The sequence below is a fragment of the Dermacentor albipictus genome, unplaced genomic scaffold (genome assembly GCF_038994185.2).
Source record: "Dermacentor albipictus isolate Rhodes 1998 colony unplaced genomic scaffold, USDA_Dalb.pri_finalv2 scaffold_13, whole genome shotgun sequence".
In the NCBI taxonomy this organism is placed as follows: domain Eukaryota; kingdom Metazoa; phylum Arthropoda; class Arachnida; order Ixodida; family Ixodidae; genus Dermacentor; species Dermacentor albipictus.
In genome coordinates this window covers 13,807,458-13,827,841 of record NW_027225567.1, presented here as the reverse complement: position 1 = coordinate 13,827,841, position 20,384 = coordinate 13,807,458, and the positions used below count along the sequence as shown (strand labels likewise).

Below are 20,384 nucleotides of genomic sequence, written 5' to 3'. Positions count from 1 at the left end.
TTGTTCTCGAGCTCCTTTCACGTATTGAGTTGTTATGAGGAGATGTTTATATTCGATATTTAAAGGAAAGATATCACTAAGATTATCACAACTGCGATTTTTCAGACGTCTTTTTTGTATGTGCCTATGCTAGCGCATGCAGATGCAAAGAAAGCCACGCCGGTTGTTTTATTTTTCGCTGGTGCTGGTTGTGTTATCGTTCGAGTGACGAGAAGACACGACAGAAGCTTGTTGCGCTCACGTCGAGAATTCGGTGTCTGTTTTATGCTATATAAATCTTGTTTTCAGGGCCACTGTAGCTGCAAAGCTTCGCCGCGCGTTGGCGCATGGAGTGCAACCCAGAACGTAAACACCTGCGTTTCTGGCGGGACGAGACAACGGCGACCACACTGCCGGCTGCTGCCGGTGAAACACGGTCAAATACTTACTACGCCCACCCACGTAGATCTACTGCAGCATTTCTCTAGAGCTGCGACAAAATGCTACGAACATGACAGTTTTTACCTTAATTAAATGCTCGTGTGTTCTCGTTCCGCTGGCCACAAGTGCGCAGCGCGAGGTTGGCCGCATGGCGGAGCACGGGGTGCAGCGAGAACGAAAACATGCGTTTCTAGCGAAACGAGACACCGCGGCAACCACACAGTACGAGTTGATGCAGGCAAAACCCGAGCAAATACTTCCGACGCCCGCCCACGTACTACATACACTCAGGATCAAAGCCATACCGTTGTTCGCGCTGCTACACTGTCGCAACCTCTATTTTTCTCTATTCTTAGTAGAAAAAGAAATAAAAGAATGCCCATAAGCAAAGAGCTTTCGTTTTTTTAACAATGCGGCTCCAGGAAAAGTCACTGCCCGACGAAATGCGCACTGCACACTTTCATCGGTGGTGTAACCGGCTTGGCAATCTGCAACAGCATTCCTTCTTTGCCGCATCTTTGGGGAACTAATGGAGGCTCACTTCACTTGCCACAGCTCTGTTGGTGCATTTCGGCATGCAGCACATATGATTGCTTTTGAATTTCATCTCGCACAATTGCGCGTAAAAACAGATAATCAAGCCTACTGGCCGCCACGAAGAGAGTAACCAGTAACAGCAGGCGGCGCTACCGCCGCGCCGCCTGCTGTTACTCCGATACTCTTTGAAAAAGATTAGCCGATGGCCGCGCGCTGGCGTGATAGCCTACGGAACTTGCGACATAATTCAAGTGCGCGAGCACATTGTCCACCTTGAATGACTTCACCATCCCAAAAAAGAATCGTCCACGTAGTTTTTGGCGTTGGGTTGAAAGTGCAAAAGCGCCCGCTTTTCGATGTCCTCCATGGGGAGTGCAGCGACTGTGATCGAGATTGCGGCACCCATAGCAGTTCATTAGTCTGTTTGTGGAACTGAGTGTTGAAAGAGAATTAAGTGCTTGAAAGTCAGAATTGCAATAACCGACAGATGTGATTGATAAAATGGGGAGTGCGGTCTTTCAGTTCATGTTCGAGTGCAGAACGCGTCAAGCGCGAGGGGCACAGACGCACCATATTGAGCAGGGAACCCGCACATTCCATTAAAAACGCGCTAGCTTCGTGCCGGGCCCGCTTGGGGCGCTAGTTGGTACGTGTCCCGAAAAGCTGGATATGCCCGTCGCGGATGAGGGCCCTATATATATATGTTCTGAAGGCCGTGGAGTAGTTATAGTTTTGTAGTCTCGAAGTTGTCTGCTATAATTTGGAGCTTCCTGTTTTCAGCACGTGTACTCATTGGGTCTGGCATGCTCCGTAGTGTTTGCCACGTACCGACCCTTCCCAGAGTCCCTGATAGGGTTCGGCAGAACGTCGCCCGCTCGTTTTCAGCTAGCTCGTTGGTGTGGCTTTGGGCTTGCTCAATCGAGAGAGCAATGCGTGGCTCATGTGTTTGGCTCGACGTTGTCTTTTGTACCTCTTGGTCAGTTTCCGCAGCTTTTTCCGTAAGTTGACCAGATGAGAGTCTATCATCGATGCCTCCACTGTGCGCTCAATGGCTTAGGTGGTGCTCCCGTGCACTTGTGTAAGTAAGTGAGTATATTCCTGCATGTTCGGCGGGCGGTATCCGACACATCCAGCACCCTTTGGAACTCTCTATAACGAGGCCAGTCGGAGAACTTTGTGGTTCCTATATTACGCCGTATGTCTGGCGCGGAGAGTGCTATTCTTATGATGTGATCGCTTCACAGGTTTACGTCGACCAAAACCGTTGAGAGCCTCTCACGTCAATCGTAAATGTTGGGTAAGGCGCCGTGTCTCTGCTGACGCTGTTATACATGCGCAACGTATTGCCGATTTCATTGATTGCCCATTAGCCAAAGCTCGTGGAAGTTGCACTCGAATAGGAACCCTTTGGGCGACGTCTTAGCGCATGCCTGTAGTATGTGGGGCGCGTTAAACTCACCCACTATCACCGCCGTATTCCTGGTGCCCCGTTAATTATTTTGTTGCCGAGAGAATTTGGGGTCGGTCGTCCCGTTTGCTTTTAGGGGGACTGTAGGCGTTTGTGATTATTGTGTGTGCCTTACTCCGTTTCGTTGGAGTCACACTGATAACTATAGAATTAGTATCTCTATCAATTTGTGGAAGTGTTGATAATTGAGCGTTTATCCAGTTCCTCACTGGCATGGCGAATTTTGAATTTTGGGGATCGCTAAGAGTGTAGTATCTCTGCATTTTGGTCGGCTTCGCTCCGACCTCTTGCAGGCATATCACCTCCGGAGCGATTTCAGAGTTTTTGATGAACTTTCGGAGAGCTGCCACTTTTCTGGAGAAGGAGCGGCATTTCGATTTCCAGAACTCCAATTGTTCTGGATTTGGTATTCATTGTGGTTCTTTTTGTGATTAGCCATGTTGCACACTCCTAATTTATGCCCGTGTCGTTCCCGTGTCCAAGCCGTCGGATTTTGTTACGCAGTTGCTTAATTTAGGTTTTTCCGAATCCGCTCGAAATGGCGCGTTTCTTGGTCGGAACAGCATTCGTGACTGCCTTAAGTTGTTCCGCCACCAATGCCTTATGTTTTCTAAACTCGTTCGGGCACAGTTGTTGAAATTGCATTAGCTTTTGATTAACTTGCATGAATATTTTCATCTTTTCCGTTATCATCGTTTGGATTCGCAATGCCGTTGTCTGCTCGTTATTTGAGATTGTTGTTGTCGGAGGCGGCGCGGAGTCTGAGGTTATATCTGCCGCCACCTTCGTTTTGACTATTCTTTATATTGACGCGACGTTTGCAGCTGTTGTATTTTGTTATTTAGTCGCGCCTAGCTGTAACTGTGATATTTGTTTCTCGGGGGATATTAGTTTGCGTTCGTCTTCTAAGAGTTGTTCTCTTCCTGCATGTTTTATCATTTTCGTCGGTATTCCGTTTTAGAGCAGTGGGAGAAACAAGCCTCGCCCAGCTCAATCACTGTTTTTTAGGCAGCGGCGACTTCGACTCCTGCGATGGGTCCGTCGATGGGGCATTGCTATTCGCTCTGCTTCCGTGCAGTGATCTAGATCTGGATCAGCTTCGGTAGAGGTCTTGCTCCTCCGTCGACTCGAACCAGCACCTCGGTGTCTTTTCTGTGTTCTTTCCTAACCATTCCCGCGGTCGAGACTGGCGAGACGTCTTCCCGAGCTTGATGGCAAGAAGTTTGTTCAGGCACCAACGTGTCTCGTGCCCCTCGTCGCACACCACACGGCACACTTCACGTTCGTGTCCTTGTGAGGGCGGATTTTCAAGTGCGCCGCGGCATATGTTCTTGTCGTTTCTACACACCTCCGAGGCGGTGTCCCTCTTGCCTGCCATCCAGGCAGATTTGGATTGACCGTTCTTGACTCCATACACCGCATCTCTACTCACATATAGTACACGCATTTGAGGTACGTGCCTCCCGAGAAAATGAAGAGAGCGGTGTTTGAGCTTCCTATAATTCGGGCCCTTTCGATGGACACACCTTGGATCCCGTCTCGCAGGAGTTGTTGTAAATGAACTGATTTGGCGTGTGCTAGGAATCCGCGCACCCCCCCCCCCCCCCCCAACACTCATGGTGCATGGAGAGAGGTGCACTTTGTGATTTTCGGCTACAATGTCGATAGTCCACGAAGCCCATACTACGCCCGGGTTCTCCCAGGAACTGCTACTTCTTCTTTATTTGTTTATTTATTTACTTATTTTCAAATACTGCAGCCCTATGCAGGAATATTGCAAGAGTACGTGTAGTACAACAAATAAAAGAAACGGACAAAAAGGTAATTGAACATAACAAATAAAAATCAAAAGGACAGCAATGCTATCACGCTAGTGCTTCCACAATATACGGCAGTACCATTTGACGAATAGAACCGGGAAACTCGTTCCAGTAATCGACAACTCTCGGGAAATAGCCGTGTTTGAAAAAGTTAGCGCGAGCAAAGAAAGCCTTTGGTTCAGGCTATGGCGACACCTAGCCCTTTCGCTGTCGGATCTTTCTGGCCGTGACGCCCCCCCCCCCCCCCCCCCTGTCGGCTTGGTTTCAGAGAACGAGCATAACAGGGAATGAACATAGCAATTTATTTTTGATTATGAGTGGCATACAAACAAAATAGTCAATGCAATATGCACATTTCAGTGTTCTGCAGCTGTTGTTAGCAAACGTCATCATCATCATCAGCCTGACTATAACATCCGTTCAACATCCGAATCTGACGATGCGGAACTCACCTCTTCCTCGCATGAGGCTATCCAAGTGCGAATCCGAGCTCGGCTCGTATTCTGAATCGGAATTGAGCCATCACTCCAATGAGCAGACGAAGGTCCGCGCGCTCAGCCATTCGAAAGTAACCGCCCGCCGCGAGGATGCGCTTTCAGTCGCCCGCACAACGGAGAGAAATGGGACGTCGCGTGATCAAGAAGACAGAGGAAGATGGAAAAAGGCTAAAACAAAGTTCGAAGAGCTTTACGTTTATTGCTGCAAGTCGGAAGCGAGGGTGCGGCGAGAGAGAGAAAGCAGCAATCGAGTCACCCTTTTCGGAGAGGCAACGGCGCGTGCCTCTGAACTTGACGCGCAGCAGCAGACACACCAACAGAAGAAAAAATAAAAACCTTCAAACCAGCGGAGATGGCAGATGATGATGATGATGATGATGATGATGATGATGATAACTTCATTGCGCACAGGGGACTTGCGGACACGCAGGTTCTTGGGCCCCCGCACGGCCCCACTGCACTCAAACGTTCATGTCCCGGAGGCTCATGACGCTGGCAGCCCGGCCTGTGGCGATGGCTTGCTTGGCCGGGTCCTCGGAGCGCAGTAGGGTTTCCCAAGCCTCCAAAGTAGTAGTAGTAACTCTCCAGACCCCGCGGAGAGGAAAAGGATGTGATCGAGGGTGGCTTTGGGGTGGTGGCAGAGGGTACAGGAGGGGTTGGTGTGGACGTGGTGATAGCGCGAGCGTATATAAGGGGAGGGTAAGGTGCGTGTTTGGAGCCGCCTCCAAAGTGTCTGGTGATAATTGTCGAGGGAGGGGGGTAGAGCCGACGCTCGGCTTTGCAGGCTTGCGTCAGTTCAGTGAATGAATGCATGCGCTCCCGTGAGAACCCTGGATCGGAGGCCGCCGGTGCCCGGTTGAGAGAACCTCGGGCTAAAGCGTTGGCAGCCTCGTTTCCAGGATTCCCAGAGTGGGCAAGCACCCATATGAGCTCCATGTGGCGGGGCGGGTGTGCAGCGATGGAGTTCAGTATGCGAAATGCAGGGACGTGAACTCTCCCGCGAGCAAAATTTAGTATCACAGTTTCAGAGTCCGATAATATTTACCGGGCCTCCGTGAGTTGCTAGGGCAATGGCAGCCTCTTCAGTCTCCTCCGAAGTGGCAGTTGGGGATATGTGAAGGGTGGTAATTGGTTGTAGGGAGGGGTTCGTGATGACAACAACCGCGTCCTCACGTGTGCATGCGGCATCCACCCACACAGCATCCCGTTCCGTGCCATAGTGTTTATGGAGCGCCCATGCGCGAGCTCTGCGGCGGGGTTCGTGGTAAGTGGGGTCCATGTTTTTAGGGATGTTCGCGGTGAATGTGGTGGGGGACCTGGAGCTGTGTGGGATCCGTGGCTGGTATCCTGATACCGAGGGTGCGTAGGATGTATGTATTGTATTGTATTGTGCGCGAGATGTATGTATTGTGTCTGTCGGTGGGCCTCAGTAAGCTCACCTATCGTGTTATGCAGGCCTAGCTGGAGGAGTTTTTCGGTGGAGGTATTTAGGGGTAGGTGTAGTGCTGTCTTAAATGCTGTTCGGATCATGGCATCCAGGGTGGAGATTTCTCTGCCCTGGAGTTTAAGGTAGGAGAGCGTGAAGAGAAAGCGGCTGAGGACGAAGGCATGAATGAGACGACATAGGTCATGCTCCTTCATACCCCGATGGTGTGCGGAAACTCGGCGGATTAGGTGGGATATCGACACCGCCATCCGCTTGAGTTTGTGGAAGGTGAGAGTGTTTTTCCCGTTATTGTGGATGTAGAGGTCCAGTACCCGGGGAATATGTACCTCAGGGATGTACCGGTTTTCCAGTGTCACGGTTATAGGGGTGGTGGGGCAGTTTCGGGTTGTGAGAGGAGTATGAGGAGCTCCGACTTCTCCAGAGCGCATGAGTGTCCGATACTCCGCGCATGTGTTTGGGTGAGGGTAGCTGCCGACTGCAGAGTATTCTCTATGTCTCCATCACTGCAATGGGTGGTCCATAGAGTGATATCATCAGCATATATAGAGTGTGTGCCGAAGGTGAGGGATGGTTTGTAGTTTGCGGGCAAGGGGAATGAGAGTGACATTGAAGAGAAAAGGGGAGAGGACAGATGGCAGAACAACCCTTGAACCCACGGAGGAAGGAAACTAAGGAGAGGCGCTGACGTCACTCTTTGTGAAGCAAAAGTGAAGCCGGAAGTTGGCGTTGCTCATGACGATGCTCCGCCTTTTGTGCCACCCTCCTCTCTTGTTTACATCTTTCGCGAAACCACGCCGCGCTGCGCGTGGTATCGCGCGCGGAGCGCGCGCGCTCGCGCAACATCCGGCAGAGCACGGTGCAGGTAACACAGCGCAACAAGACACGGTGACTAACGCAAACCCGCCCACACAGCGCCTTTGCCACGGCACGAAACCTACCAGAGCAACACGTGTGAGCGCTCAAAACCATAACAACGCCGCCATTGTGGCCTAAAAGGCGTGGCCATACAGCAAAAAAATAAAGCAGCAAAAAATGAGAACCTACTACGTCATTTCCGCCACACTTTTCTCCTAGCGCGCGGAGGGGGTAGGGCCTCTCCTTAGTTTCCTTCCTCCGTGCTTGAACCCATATCCACACGCGCGCGACGCATGATACAGCGAACGCGGAGCCACCGCGCCACTCAGCAAAGAGAGAGGGGCGAGTGGTAGTCGCACCGTACTCTTCAATACATGGTCATGCACAGGTCGAAGCGAAAATACGAACGTGTAGAAAGAGTCAACCGATGGCGCGACCAGTCCAGGAGCGCCTGCTTTGCGCTCAGGCGCGAAATTTTTAACGCACGATAGAGAACGTACCGGTACGTCAGTGATACTGTGGGGGGGGGGGGGGGGGGAAGCGCAAGGGCTAGTCGAGGAAAGCAATGGCATATGCATTGTAATTATGGTGTCTAGAAGGGGGTAGTGTGACGGGCAGGAGCCGTTTGGCTGCACAGAGCAGCGATGAAAGTTGCATATGGCGCTAGTTGCAGCTGGCGTACCGCTTTCGCAGCTTTTGAAGGGGGCGGCGCACGGCAGCTAGCACGTGCGTCGTGTTCACTTTGGGTGGCGTATGAATTTTTAATGCAAAGCGCGGTGAAAACATCACGAAGTGTCTGCAGCTCATAGATGCACTATTAAGAAGAGTCGCACTTCTTCGGAGAGCAGACAATGGAAAGATGCGGTGTTTGCAACACCGGAACGCACAGTAGATGTTTAGCCATGCGATTTAAAAAAGGAGCACGACCACATTTCAGGGCCACTCTGGATGAGTTGGTCTTTACCAAAAGGCTTGCATGGTGTTATCGCAAGCGAACGGGCACCGCGTGAACGCAAACAACCCGAAACGCAGGCTTTCAGCTTTTGTCATCCAGTTATCGGCCGTAAATGTAGCCAATGTGCGCAGAGAAAATCGTACACGCAAACAGACAAAGCCAACGCCGGGGCTGCGTGCAATAAACCGGGGAATAACATCATCGTGTCGTTCAGTTCACTATTCGCGTCCGCATGCGCCAGCAACATACGCTTCAAGAAAGCTTTAGCTCTGTGAAAACATTAGGTAGATATGTGGGCGCTTTAGCGAACCTCAACATGCACTAAATATTTCCCATCCCTGCTTTTGTGGGCACCGGTCCACAAAACGAGAGGAAACACTTTATTACGTAGTACAGTAATCCACACGCACACACCAGACCGAGCTTAGCAGTAGGCTCTACTTCACTCTCCTTGACTACAAATGTTTCTTGCGCCCCCTTTGTCCTTGTCCTTGTTCAATGAGAAAAAGTGCAGCCTATTTAGCACCACAATCTGGATCGTTTTTGCAGTGAGCTCTTTGCGATGGAGGTCGCATCTCACTTGGCGGATTGTTGAACTGCTCCAGACCTGCATAAAATCATGCACACTGAATGCATGGAGCTTCTTTGTTGAAAGAAATAATGCGAACGCATGCTCTAGCACGAGCGTGGCCAACTCATCACCAGGGTACACTAGGCCTTCCCGGTAAAATGTTGCGTGAACACGCGGCCTGGATTGCATTCAGCTGCGTCTCCGGTGACTACTTCGCAATTTGTCACATGCCGAAAGGTTCTTTCGGCGTACTTCTATTCCAAGTGTCGTTCGCAGAGGACACACTCCGTTGTCAACTCGTTGCCTGCCCGTTTGACGTTTTGCGAGTCGCGGCCGCAATTCACAAGCGCTGCGTCTTTAGGCGGTCTAAAAAGGAAGGCCTTGGCTGTGCACGTTCTGTATCCGCTTCTGCAACCGTGTACAAAACATGTTCGCGCTTTCGAAGCCACGAGGGCACGACGCGTTGTCTAACACATAACACACGAACAGCACAATATCACGTACTACGCACCTCAAGTTATTCACAGTGCCACGTGTGCGATACTTCCCAGTGATCACAATCGACGAGCAAACAAGCGCGGTCTACATGGTCTACACACCTACGCTTGTCCGGCAGACCTCGCTGGCGCTACATTGGCAAGGGCCGCGCCGTGGCTTCTGCTTTCACGTATGGATGGATGGATGGATGGATGGATGTTTTGAGCGTCCCCTTTGGAACGGGGCGGTGAGTTGCGCCACCAAGCTTTTGCTCTTATAGTGTCTAATATCCTACCTAGGTTTAAAAAAAAATACCAATGTGAACTCCATCCAAGAGAGAGAGAGATAGAGAGAGAGAGAGATAGAATGAAGAGGGAAGGCAGGGAGGTTAACCAGATATCAGTCTCCGGTTTGCTACCCTACACTGGAGATGGGGGATAGGGGTTAGAAAGATGACATAGAGGAAAACGCTAAAAAAAGGGAAAAAAAGGAACGCGCCCACATGGAGACACACACAAAAGGCGTTCCAGTTAAAGTCGTTCACACAGGCCGGTAGATCGCAAGAAGCGCAAAAGCGCTTGCACGGCCTTCTTCTGTGACGGTAGGCTCTTTTGATGGTGAATTCTTTTTTCGGATAGCGGTTGGTCGTCCAGTTGGTCAAGTTCGTGGCGAAGGCATGCCCTCTGTGAAGTGTACTGCGGGCAGGCGCACAAAATATGGCCAATTAATTCTTCATGACCGCAGTGGTCACGTCACAGGTTGGGGTGTCGGTCATCCGTATGCGGAAGGCATAGGCTTTAGTAAAGGCAACGCCCAACCAAAGTCGATATAAAAGCGTGGCGTCTCTACGGCGAAGCTGTGATGGCGCTCGAAGACTTAATGTGGGATCAAGTGAGTACAGTCGCGTATTTCTTAAATGTGGCTCATTCCATTGCGACGCGATGCACTGCCGAGCAAGTAGGCGGAGCTTCCGTGCCGCGTCGGTTCTAGAAAGAGGAACTGGGACGTGGCGTTCCTCAGTATGGGCTGAGCGGGCAGCGTGATCCGCCCGTTCATTGCCGATAATCCCGCAGTGACTTGGAAGCCACTGGAAGGTTATTTCATGGCCTGCATCACTTATATGGTGCAACGTCTCTGTAATATGGAATAGTAGTTGTTCGTGCGGTCCGCGTCGTAAATGTGACAGTAGAGACTGCAGTGCCGCCTTCGAATCGCAGAATATTGTCCACTTGTGTGGCGGTTCATCACCAATGTGATGAAGGGCAGTAAAGAGCGCTGCGAGCTCTGCTGCCGTCGATGTTGTCGCGTGGGTCGTCTTAAATTTGTTGTAGCTTTCGCTGGTATGACGATTGCCGCCGCGGAGCTGTTTGGAAGGACAGATCCATCAGTGTAAATATGCGTAGAGTCACGGTAGTTCTCGTACAAACATAGTAGCGTGAGCTGTCTAAGGGCTGGTGATGACAGATCAGCTTTTTTCGAGATGCCAGGTATTGCGAGGTTGATTTTTGGCTGAGCGAGGCACCATGGAGGGATCGAAGGTCTCGCAGCCGGAGTGAAACAAGCTGGCAATGATTCATCATATGCAGTTATCGTTTGGCTGAAAGATGTGTGTGGCCTGTCCACTGGTAGAGAGGCTAAATAGTGACGAGGAGTCCTGGCTAGATGCCTTATATGGGTCCTGAGTACTTCCATTTCAATGTGGGTCTTGACAAGGTGGTCTCCAGCGATTGCTATCGTAGCCACTGTTGAAGCACTCTGAGGCAGGCCTAGACAGATCCGGAGCACTTGACCCTGAAGACTTTGTATTGTGCGTCGATTCGTTTTGCCTGTGTTGTTTATTGCTGGCAAGCTGTATCGCAGAAATCCTAGAAAAAAGCACCCTGTACAGTTGTAACATGGCACTTGGCGACATTCCCCAGGTCTTGCCAGCGAAAAACTTAAATAGGTGGCAGATGCCTGTCAACCGTTTTTTCACGTATGATATGTGTGGGCTCCATGACAAGTCCCTGTCGATTATGACACTTAGAAACTTCTACGATCGGACCCGTCGTATTATTTGGCCATTTATCATTACACTGTAGTTTGCCATGGGTTTGCGCGTAAATGGAACTAGTGCGCATTTCTCTGAGGAAATTTCCAGGCCTCGATTACGGAGGTAGATAGCAGTTTGTGTGGTGGCTCTCTGAATTCTCGCTCGCAACTGTAGGCGTGTGACTGCAGACGTCCATATGCAGATGTTATACGCGTACATTGATAGCCTGACTGTGGTTGGCACGTGTTCAAGGAGAGCAATTAGTGTTAGATTAAATAACACAGGGCTAAGTACACCGCCCTGGGGGACGCCACGGTAGCTATAATGTATAGAAGTATGGCCTTCCTCGGTACTTACAAAGAAGGATCACATGGATAGATAGCTCCGTATCAATTGAAACATCCGACAACCCACTCCTACCTCTGCGAGAGTAGAGAGGATGGCTTCATGCGTAACGTTGTCATACACCCCTTTAACGACGAGGAATAAAGATGCGCAGAGACGCTTACGGCATTTCTCATGTTGAATGTAGGTCACCAGGTCGACGACGTTATCGATCGATGATCGACCGCGTCGGAAGCCCGCCATGGCATCTGGGTAGGTGTTGTGGTACTCCAAGTACCACTCCAGGCGTCCTAGGACCATCCTCTCCATTACTTTACCCACACAGCTCGCCAAAGCGATCGGGCGATATGATGAGAGCTCCAACGGCGACTTGCCAGGCTTCAGCAGTGGAACAAGGCGACTTGTCTTCCAGGTTGTTGGTAGCGTGCCATTTCTCCAAGATTCATTGTACACCTCAAGAAAAACTCCACTTGCTCGCTCCCCCAGGTGACACAGAGCTCGGTAGGAAGTTCCGTCAGGTCCTGGCGCTGATGTGCGGTTACACAAAGCTAATGCTGCCTTAAGTTCGTGGATCGAGAATGATAGATCCAACCGGTGATCACGTGGTGGCAGACAGCTGCTCGAAGGCGATGGAATGTTGGTAGCTGTGAGTTGGCCGGATAATCTGGCGCAGAAATCCTCTGCCACGTCAATCTCCGATCTATTTTGAAAGAGGGCAAGCGCCTTGAATGGGAATCGCTGTACGGGAAGTGTCCGCAGTCCTCGCACCATTCTCCACAGTAGCGATAAAGGCTTGCGTGGATGTAGCGACTCACAGAAGGCAGCCCAACGTTGCGATTCGAGCTTGTCTAACCGGCGCTGTATCTACTTTTGCGTGCGCCTGGCGGTCCGTAGATCGTCCATTGTTTTCGTACGTCGGTATCTTCGTTCAGCACGTCGTCGGATTGCTCGAAGTCGTTCTAGTTCCACATCAAATTCATTCAGTATTTCCTCGCTTCCTCGAACCGATGTCCGCCGGTGAACGGGAACCGGGAGGATCCTCGGGGTGTTGTACATCCATCACCGCGATGGAGGGGGCGGTAAGAAGGTGCAGTAAGAAGTCCAGAAAAGCACAGAGACGGGCGAGATGTGTTCCGCAAGAGAAGCACTTCGTCTTCTTCCTCGCCCCACAACGAAGTTTTCTATCCCACTATTGGAAACTTTGCTTTTGTACGTCTCTGTTTTTTTTTTGTTTTCCTACTATTCTTCCACCAATCTTCCAAATTAACGATTGCGTGCTGGTGTGCTTCAGCACACCCGCGCGTTTCAGCGCCCCTAGCAGCGCCTGGAAATTTCATCGGTCATCGCGCTTCTCACTCGCACGGCGCTGATACGCCGCCCGTCACACTGCCCCTTTCTAGCCACTACAATGTATTCATGAGCGGGTAGTCGACAAGACGAGTGAATGATTGAATTTAATGGCTTTGTGGAATCGACATGCTGCCTTCTGCGTGGAAGAGGAAAATTTAAAGAATTCATTGTGGACGAGGGCTATAAACCACAATCGTAGCGATCACAAATGAATCGAACAGCCGTTGTTTGTACCGATTTAACCTTGTTAATGTCGCACACTTTATATGGGTTCCAGACGCATGAAGCGTAATCTAATACAGGGCCATTGAGTGTTTTATTTATTATTAATTTAGTGTATTTTGGCGATTTAGATAATGTTCGTCTTAAGTCCCCTAATTATCTTAGTGTTATAGATGCAATGTGATCAACATGCTGTGACCACTGGATGTTGTGTGTGGAGATAATCCCAAGGTATGTGTACACACGTACCCAGACAACTATTGCGTTGTTAAAAGTGTACGCATGCTGTGAAGGAAAGTGGCTGTTCGAAAATGACACCACTACGGTATCTTGAAAGTTAATGCACATCTGCCAATGCGTACACCAGTTGCAAGATCTATTGAAGGAATCCTGAAGTAAGGTGTGATCATTAGGAGAGGAAATTACCTGGTATGTACTAGAACGCAGTCTTCGGCATAAAGACGGACTTTTGACTTAATATTTCTGGGAGGGTCATTTAGGTCAATAAAAAATAAGAAGGGGCCCAGAACAGAGCCTTCGCAACACCTGATTTTACATATACAGTTGAAGATGAATTGGAAATAAATGAAACGAATTGAGAGCGACCGTTAAGAAAGCTAGTTATCCAGTCGACCAGTCGAGGATTATTTAATCTTACGTTAAAAGTACTTAGTATCTTTGTTGTGTATAACTATGTCGAAAGCTTTGAAAAAGTTTACAAGTAACGCATCAATTTGATTTCCAATATCAAGATTGCTAGTAATGTCATGCGAAAATTGCAAGAGTTGTGTTGTTTTGCTAAAACGACGACAAAATCCATGTTGTATGTTAAGGAGAAGGTTATTCGATTCAAGGTATTCTGTTGTGTGCTTGTGTATGACATGCTCCAGTAGCTTTTCGAAAATCGAGGTAAGCGATATAGATCTATAAATAGAAAAACTTTTCACCATATATTTGCAGAGGCGGGACATTGGCTTGCTTCCATGAGTGGGGTATGACGCCTGAAGTAAGGGATTTGTGAAAGATGACCGCCATGTAACGTGAACACCAGAGAGAGTATCGTACCAGAAAGCTGTTCGGACTATTGTCAGGGCCAGTGGACTTAACTGTGTCAAATTGAGAATGAAGTTTACGATGCCGTTTTCACTGATAACAACATAGCCGATAGACAGCACAGGATAAGTACGTGTGAACAGTAGGAGAGAGTTGTCCTCATGCGTGAACACTCATTTGACGTATATATTAAAAGCATTACCTATTTCAGAGGGGTCTGATATAGCCGTGCCATCTAACATAAAGGAAACTGCAGCCGTTTTAGGTGGTGGAATAGAAGTCCAGAATTTCCGTGGGTTAGAGTGTAATAATTCTGGTAATTCATTTTGAAAATAGAGTTTTAAGCAATTTCAATTTTGATGCGCACTTCTTCCTTAGCAGTGTTAAGGCGACTGATACTGTCAGGATTACGTGCCTTTTTCAGTCGGCGCAGACGACTAACACGACGAGGCGTTTGCAGTATGCTGCGATTCATCCATTGAATTTTAGGATTTCTCTATTTAGTCTTAAGGGGAACAAAATTCTCAACGCATTGTTTTACGATGCTCTTGAATGAATCGAACAATGTGTCAATGTTATCTTGTAGACCAAGTGCTTGGAAGGAATCAAAGGTAAAAGCTAAAGAGCACGTTTAGATGTGTCCTCACACGAAAGAAGTCGAAAAAGCGTGTAATACTAGACTGCGGTTTTCTCAATTAATAGTTAAGGGAAACATGCACAGCTTTGTGGTCAGAAATGCCATTAATTAGATGGCAGTGATAACCAGTTTGGACGAACTGAGAACTGAGAAATCAGGTGCAGAAGGGAGTTATGGCGGGTTCGAGCTTCTACGATTTGAGTAATACCAAGGGATAATGAAAGAAAAAGAAGTTTCCTACAAAGGGAAGGGTCTCGACCAGTTCAACTCAGGGTTCGCCAGTCAATATCCGATCCTATAAATCCCCCATGAAAACAACGACCTGGGTTCCGAAGTTGTGTTCCTGCATGAACATGCTAAGCCTCTGTAAATCTTCTGGAGAGGAACCTGGCGTACGATAGCGTACACCAACTATTATAGACAATTTTTTTTAATAGAGCTTGCACCAAGCAACATCAACGTTACGTGGGTCAGGGAGCATAAAACATTTCAGGTATGAGCGAATAAGCAACGCACGACCACCACATTCCGTATTGCTGTACATGGCCGGGTGGGCTAAATTCAGAGTCAAACACGCCATTATGCAGCCAGTTTTCTTTTATGGCCACTACATGGGTAGAGTATGACGTAGCCATAGCATAAAGCCACGAACGTGTTAACAGTACTTCTTGCATTGAAATACAAAATACACAGAATACTAGTGCTTGGCGGGTAGTCAAAGAGAAGTTGCTCCCCATTAGGAACAAAGGTTGTTTTGGTAACACGACCAGAAGCGCGCTTTAAACTGTTTGTAAGAGTGTCCTATGTGTGGCGCGCGTCATTGATGTAGGCACGATCGTACCGTAGTTTAACTCTGGATCCATTATCACGAAAGCTTGCAGTTGCATCCCACAATTTCTTAAGTACGGCTCGCACGTCCGGTGCTACTCCTTGGTGATGTGGAAACCAGACACTTTCCCGTTGGTAACATTTTTCTTAGCTGGAACTATTTTTCCTTAAAGTCAAACATTTTCATTAGGACGGGACCTGATCACCCTTTGTTTGACCCGCCTGCACGATGACAGCACTCAATATCCGGACACCTTGTCTTATAATGCTTTCTTAACACCTGTGTTACAGTATGCAGTAAAGAAACAGTATTTTCATCTCTTATTGTTTAGGGCAAACCACGCAAATGAATATTGTTCCGTCGTGAAAAATTTTCTAAATATACGGATTTTGAGGTGAGTTTAGTGACCGATTTCCTAACTGAGACAATTTTGGAGTCAAGCTTGTCATACATTGCACCACGAATCAACAGCTGCTGTAGATGATTAGAGCGAAGCTACAAGTGTTTCAAGGGCTTCGAAGCACGAATTAAATACTCCTTGATGTCGGTAATGTCAATCATAATTCGTGACCAGCCAACAATTGCGCGAGAAGATTACCCGTCTCTAAAGAGAAACTAGTTGAGAACTCACTGCTACTTGTAGTAGTTTGATTAGCCTCACTTGCTTTTGATGTAGTTGCGTAAGGGAACCCTCTTAGTCCAGGGTTAAGTTCAAGGTCCCCACTTAAGAGAAGGTTGACGTGACAGTGCAAAATACGAAAGCAGCAAGCAGCGAGACTGCTCAGGCCGAACAGCGATAACAAAACGCAGCAATCGGAATGGAAGCTATAGTCATTTTGAATATAACATACCTGCGTGAAAAACAGGCAGCCATTTAGTAACATTCCGGTTTCACTGCTGTTGTGCCACTGCGAAGGCCTTTATAGCATCCGGTGTAGACGTGAGTCACCACAGGTTATCGGCGATTGGTAGAACGACGATGACGTCAGTCGGAATCGAAGCACGCGGGAGGCCGTCGGGAAAGACACAAGGCACACGCCACGGCTACCACCAACTGGAGCGACCGGGCTGTCCATAGGCACACCATGGACCGCATCCACGTGTCGTTGAAAAGGAAGCACGGAACATAAGGCACCGTCGCCGGACAAACATCCACGGAAGCATCCAAAAACCTGGGTGGAGAACAGGCAGTGATTTAGCAACATTCCAGCGTCGCTGCCGTTCTGCCCGTGGGAATGAGGTATTGAGACTGCAACGTATGTACACTGTCTCTGGACAGAGATTCATTAGTTCCAGCATTTGATAGTCCAATGATTTCGTGCCTTACGACATGAAATCATTGGGCGCGACTGATTACAATACTTTACACGGACTTGGCCCTCGCGCTACGGTTAAATGTAGTAAACTGATTTTGTTTACTTAATTTTTATTAGAACAAATTCATCAAGCACTGTTTTCCAATTGGGTGCTTCAGGCAGCACCATTTATAAGTGTCCCTACTGGGACACATTTTCTATGAACCTTTCACGTACTCAGCATACAATGACATCAGTTTGTATGACCAGCATGCGTGTTTTCCAGAACTGCAGTTTTGTCTTGTCAATAACGGCAAAAAAAAACAAAATTATCGTTGCCGGGTTGTTAGAGCATCAAGCTGCAGTGCTCGACCTCATGAGCTTCGGTTCCCACATCGGTCACGCATTAATTTATTTTCTCAAAGGCAGGCGAGACAGGAATCCACCTACCGCAAACTGCCGGGAATGAGGCAAAGAATGTTTCACATTAACAATCGAAAAGACTCAACTATCATTATGTTCTTAAAATGCAATTGTTTCTGTTTCCTTCTCTTACCGTGAAGCGTCAGCCACAGTCTTGCAAGAACAGAAGAGACGACACAGAAGACGAAGAGGACGCGCCAACGTTCTGTCGCGTGCCCGCCAGTGATCCCGTCCCGAAACACGTCAGCGCAGGACGGCGAGCACAGTTCGAGAACGGAGGAGCGTGATGCGCGACGCGACCGGTGGGGCCACCTGCCTTCGTGTCGTGTCTGGGCACGGCAACGTTTCATGGCGGCGAGATCACCCCGAGGCACCCGTGGCCGCTCCAAATTCCCGACCACTGGTACAAGCCGCCGCCCGCCCTCTCCATCTTGGCGGTCCAGGCTCTGCAGCAACCCATCTGCGACATCGGGCAAGCCGGCGGCTGCTGCAGGCGCTGCACCGAGGTCAACGCCATGGACGGTCCACGGAGAAGTGCGGCCACTTCGCGCCTCGTGCTGTCCCCGTGCGCATCCTCGACAAGCGCGTCAACACCAGCGCTGTCTCGAAGGCCGTTCTCCCTGCGCCCACTGCGACAGCAGTACTGCGAGCTGTCGCTGCCATCGGCTACGCCGGCAGCATTGGCTCGTAACCGGCGTCGCTGGTCCCGCGGTGGCGCTTTCCTGCCGTTGTGCGGTACACGGCGCAATGGGAGTCGACGGCATGAGGCGGTGGCGCCTGCGTGGTCCGAGCACAGACAGCTCAGTTTTTTATACGTACATTTGCCCCACGCTTTTCTTGATTTCTTCTTCTTTTTGCATTTATTACGAGTGCACTTTTGTTTATTTGAAGTAATAAAAACGCCATTTTGAATGCGAGAAGGTCGTCCTCGTTGTGACCACCGGCCTTTTCCTGTCGGAGAGACGGTAGATACTGACCGCAAAAATTACGGTTATGGAATTCCTCCTTGAGATAGTGAGCGGTGACAAAATTGCCATCTTCAATTTAAAGTTTTAGTGAGCCATGCACGTAATCTTATACTGTGTGCTTAACTATGTATATCCTTAGTTTTCTTTTTTTTTGGAAACAACTGCGGGTACAAATATTGCGGCATAATTTAAATAAGTTACTCACCACACCCTAGCCGCAGCACCGTAGTCGCGCTTAGATAATGAAATTCTTTCCGTGTTATGAAATGAACAGCGCTGCTAATTGCTTACTATCGTTTTGCGTCCTGTCATTTTAAAGAACACTGCGGCCAGGCGTTGACGTAGATTGTGATGAAAACCTAATGCAATTAGTTCGATTTGTTCCGTTCAAAAAGCAAACTCCTTGAAATGAACACGATGTTGGGCTCGATAACAACAACGTCTCGATTGTCTTACTAGAGTCAAGCAGTGTCTCTTAGAATGTGCCGTCTTCGAAGTAGCCGCTGACGTCTTGAAGCTATACGGCTGTTGAAACGACGCCCGGTATTTAGAGAACTGTGGCTCAAAATGCACTTTCACGGTTGAATTTCCTCAGCCACAAGGTTTCCACGACAATTTCGCAACGGGCCTATCCGATAACTAGCAAATGAAATCTTGTACCTTGGCTAGAAAAGTGGATTAGGGTCGTGCTTGTCCCAACCCCAGCAAGCCGGAGGCAGAAATGGAAATTCGATACGTCATTCAAGTTAACTTACGAATCGATTTCGACTGGATGGGCTGTAGGTCGAGCGCCGTTAGGTAAGAACCTCGCCTGCCTTGCGCCGTCACAAGTAAGAAGTGAAATGAGGAGGCTGTGGTTGATTTCACGCAAGAAAGTTTAGTTCAAAGCTCGTCACGGGCCACGCATGCTGTTCGCAACATGCTTCCGTCCTAGAGACTCGCGTCTCAGTCCGCACTAAGTGTTGCCAGTTCTTCCGTTTAGGTCTTGCTCGACATTCACAGATGGCTGCAAAATGGCGGGTGCTCATTTAGGTTTGCTCCTTCCTTGCATGCGGCTGCGCCGTTACGCGCACGAGTAATCACGCTCACACTGCAGCCGGTGACTGCTGCGACGCCGCAGTCAGAGGGACGGGAACCGCGCTGCTGCTTCGTATTCGTGCCTTGGTGATCAGGTTTCCTGTAGAGGTACGCCCTGGAGCCCGCCCTCGCTCCCAGTCGCCTAAGCACGAAGTCATCATCATCATCATCATCAGTAGCAGCAGCAGCAGCCTATTTTATGTCCAGCCTTGCGATTTAAAACAGGAGGACGACGACATTCCAGGGCCACTCTCGATGAGTCGGTCTTTACTAAAACGGTTGCATGGTGTATTGGGATTGGAGCGGTCGTAGTTCTAAGGACGACCTTGGGGCGACAGGACTAGGCGAACAGGATTTATTTACATTATTTACACCTTAGACAAGACATACATCGACAGTCTAGCGTGACTCCCAAATGGAGCCCGGAAGACTAACATACAGCAAACAGCTTACGAGCACACAGCTCACGAGTACATTTCAAGCACGCAACGAGCACTTAGCTCACGAGTACATTTCTAGCACGACAACGAGCACGCTCTAGCAGCCGACAATCGCTGGTTATAAGCACTCTGCTTGACGTCACAGTTCGACGTCATTGAAGATGACCCACCATTTTGGAGGAGGATTAGGGCTCTCGACTTGGAGGTGGATGAGGGCTCACATACACGTGCCGCACACACACACAGGTGTAATGATCCGGAGCAGACGTCAGAGGGGCTTGGTAGAACTCTTAGCCGTCCCGGGTGGCGCGGCCGGGTAGCGCATTGTCTGGTGTCTCGAAAAGCTCATGGGGAGGTTCCGCCAATTACCTCCCTTCGAGAACTCCCCTGAGCTGACCCCGCGCCACGTGGCTGCCGGTTATCCGCAGTTCTCTGAAGTGCGCTCCGTCCCGGTTAGATTGGAACACGTGCAGCGGGCCCATCCTAACAGGTGTTAGCGCAAGCGAACGTGGACCGTGAACGCAAACAACCCGAAACACAGGCTTTCAACTTGTGTCATCCGGCGATCGGCCGTAAATGTAGCCAATATGGGCGCAGAGAAAATCGCACACGCAGACATAGTCAACGCCGGGATTGCGTACAATAAACCAGTGATTAGCATCACTG

At 49.3% G+C, this 20,384-nt stretch overlaps 1 long non-coding RNA gene across 1 annotated transcript in view; it reads right to left on the bottom strand.

Annotated features, from left to right (window-relative positions):
* LOC139051625 (uncharacterized) overlaps positions 1 to 20,384 on the bottom strand; it is a 42,267-nt gene that overhangs the window by 9,797 nt on the left and 12,086 nt on the right. The window contains exons 3-4 of the long non-coding RNA XR_011509454.1: positions 17,367 to 18,010; positions 16,367 to 16,687 (exon numbers count right to left, since the gene is read on the bottom strand). This is a non-coding gene — a long non-coding RNA (uncharacterized lncRNA). The remainder of the gene's footprint in view (positions 1 to 16,366; positions 16,688 to 17,366; positions 18,011 to 20,384) is intronic.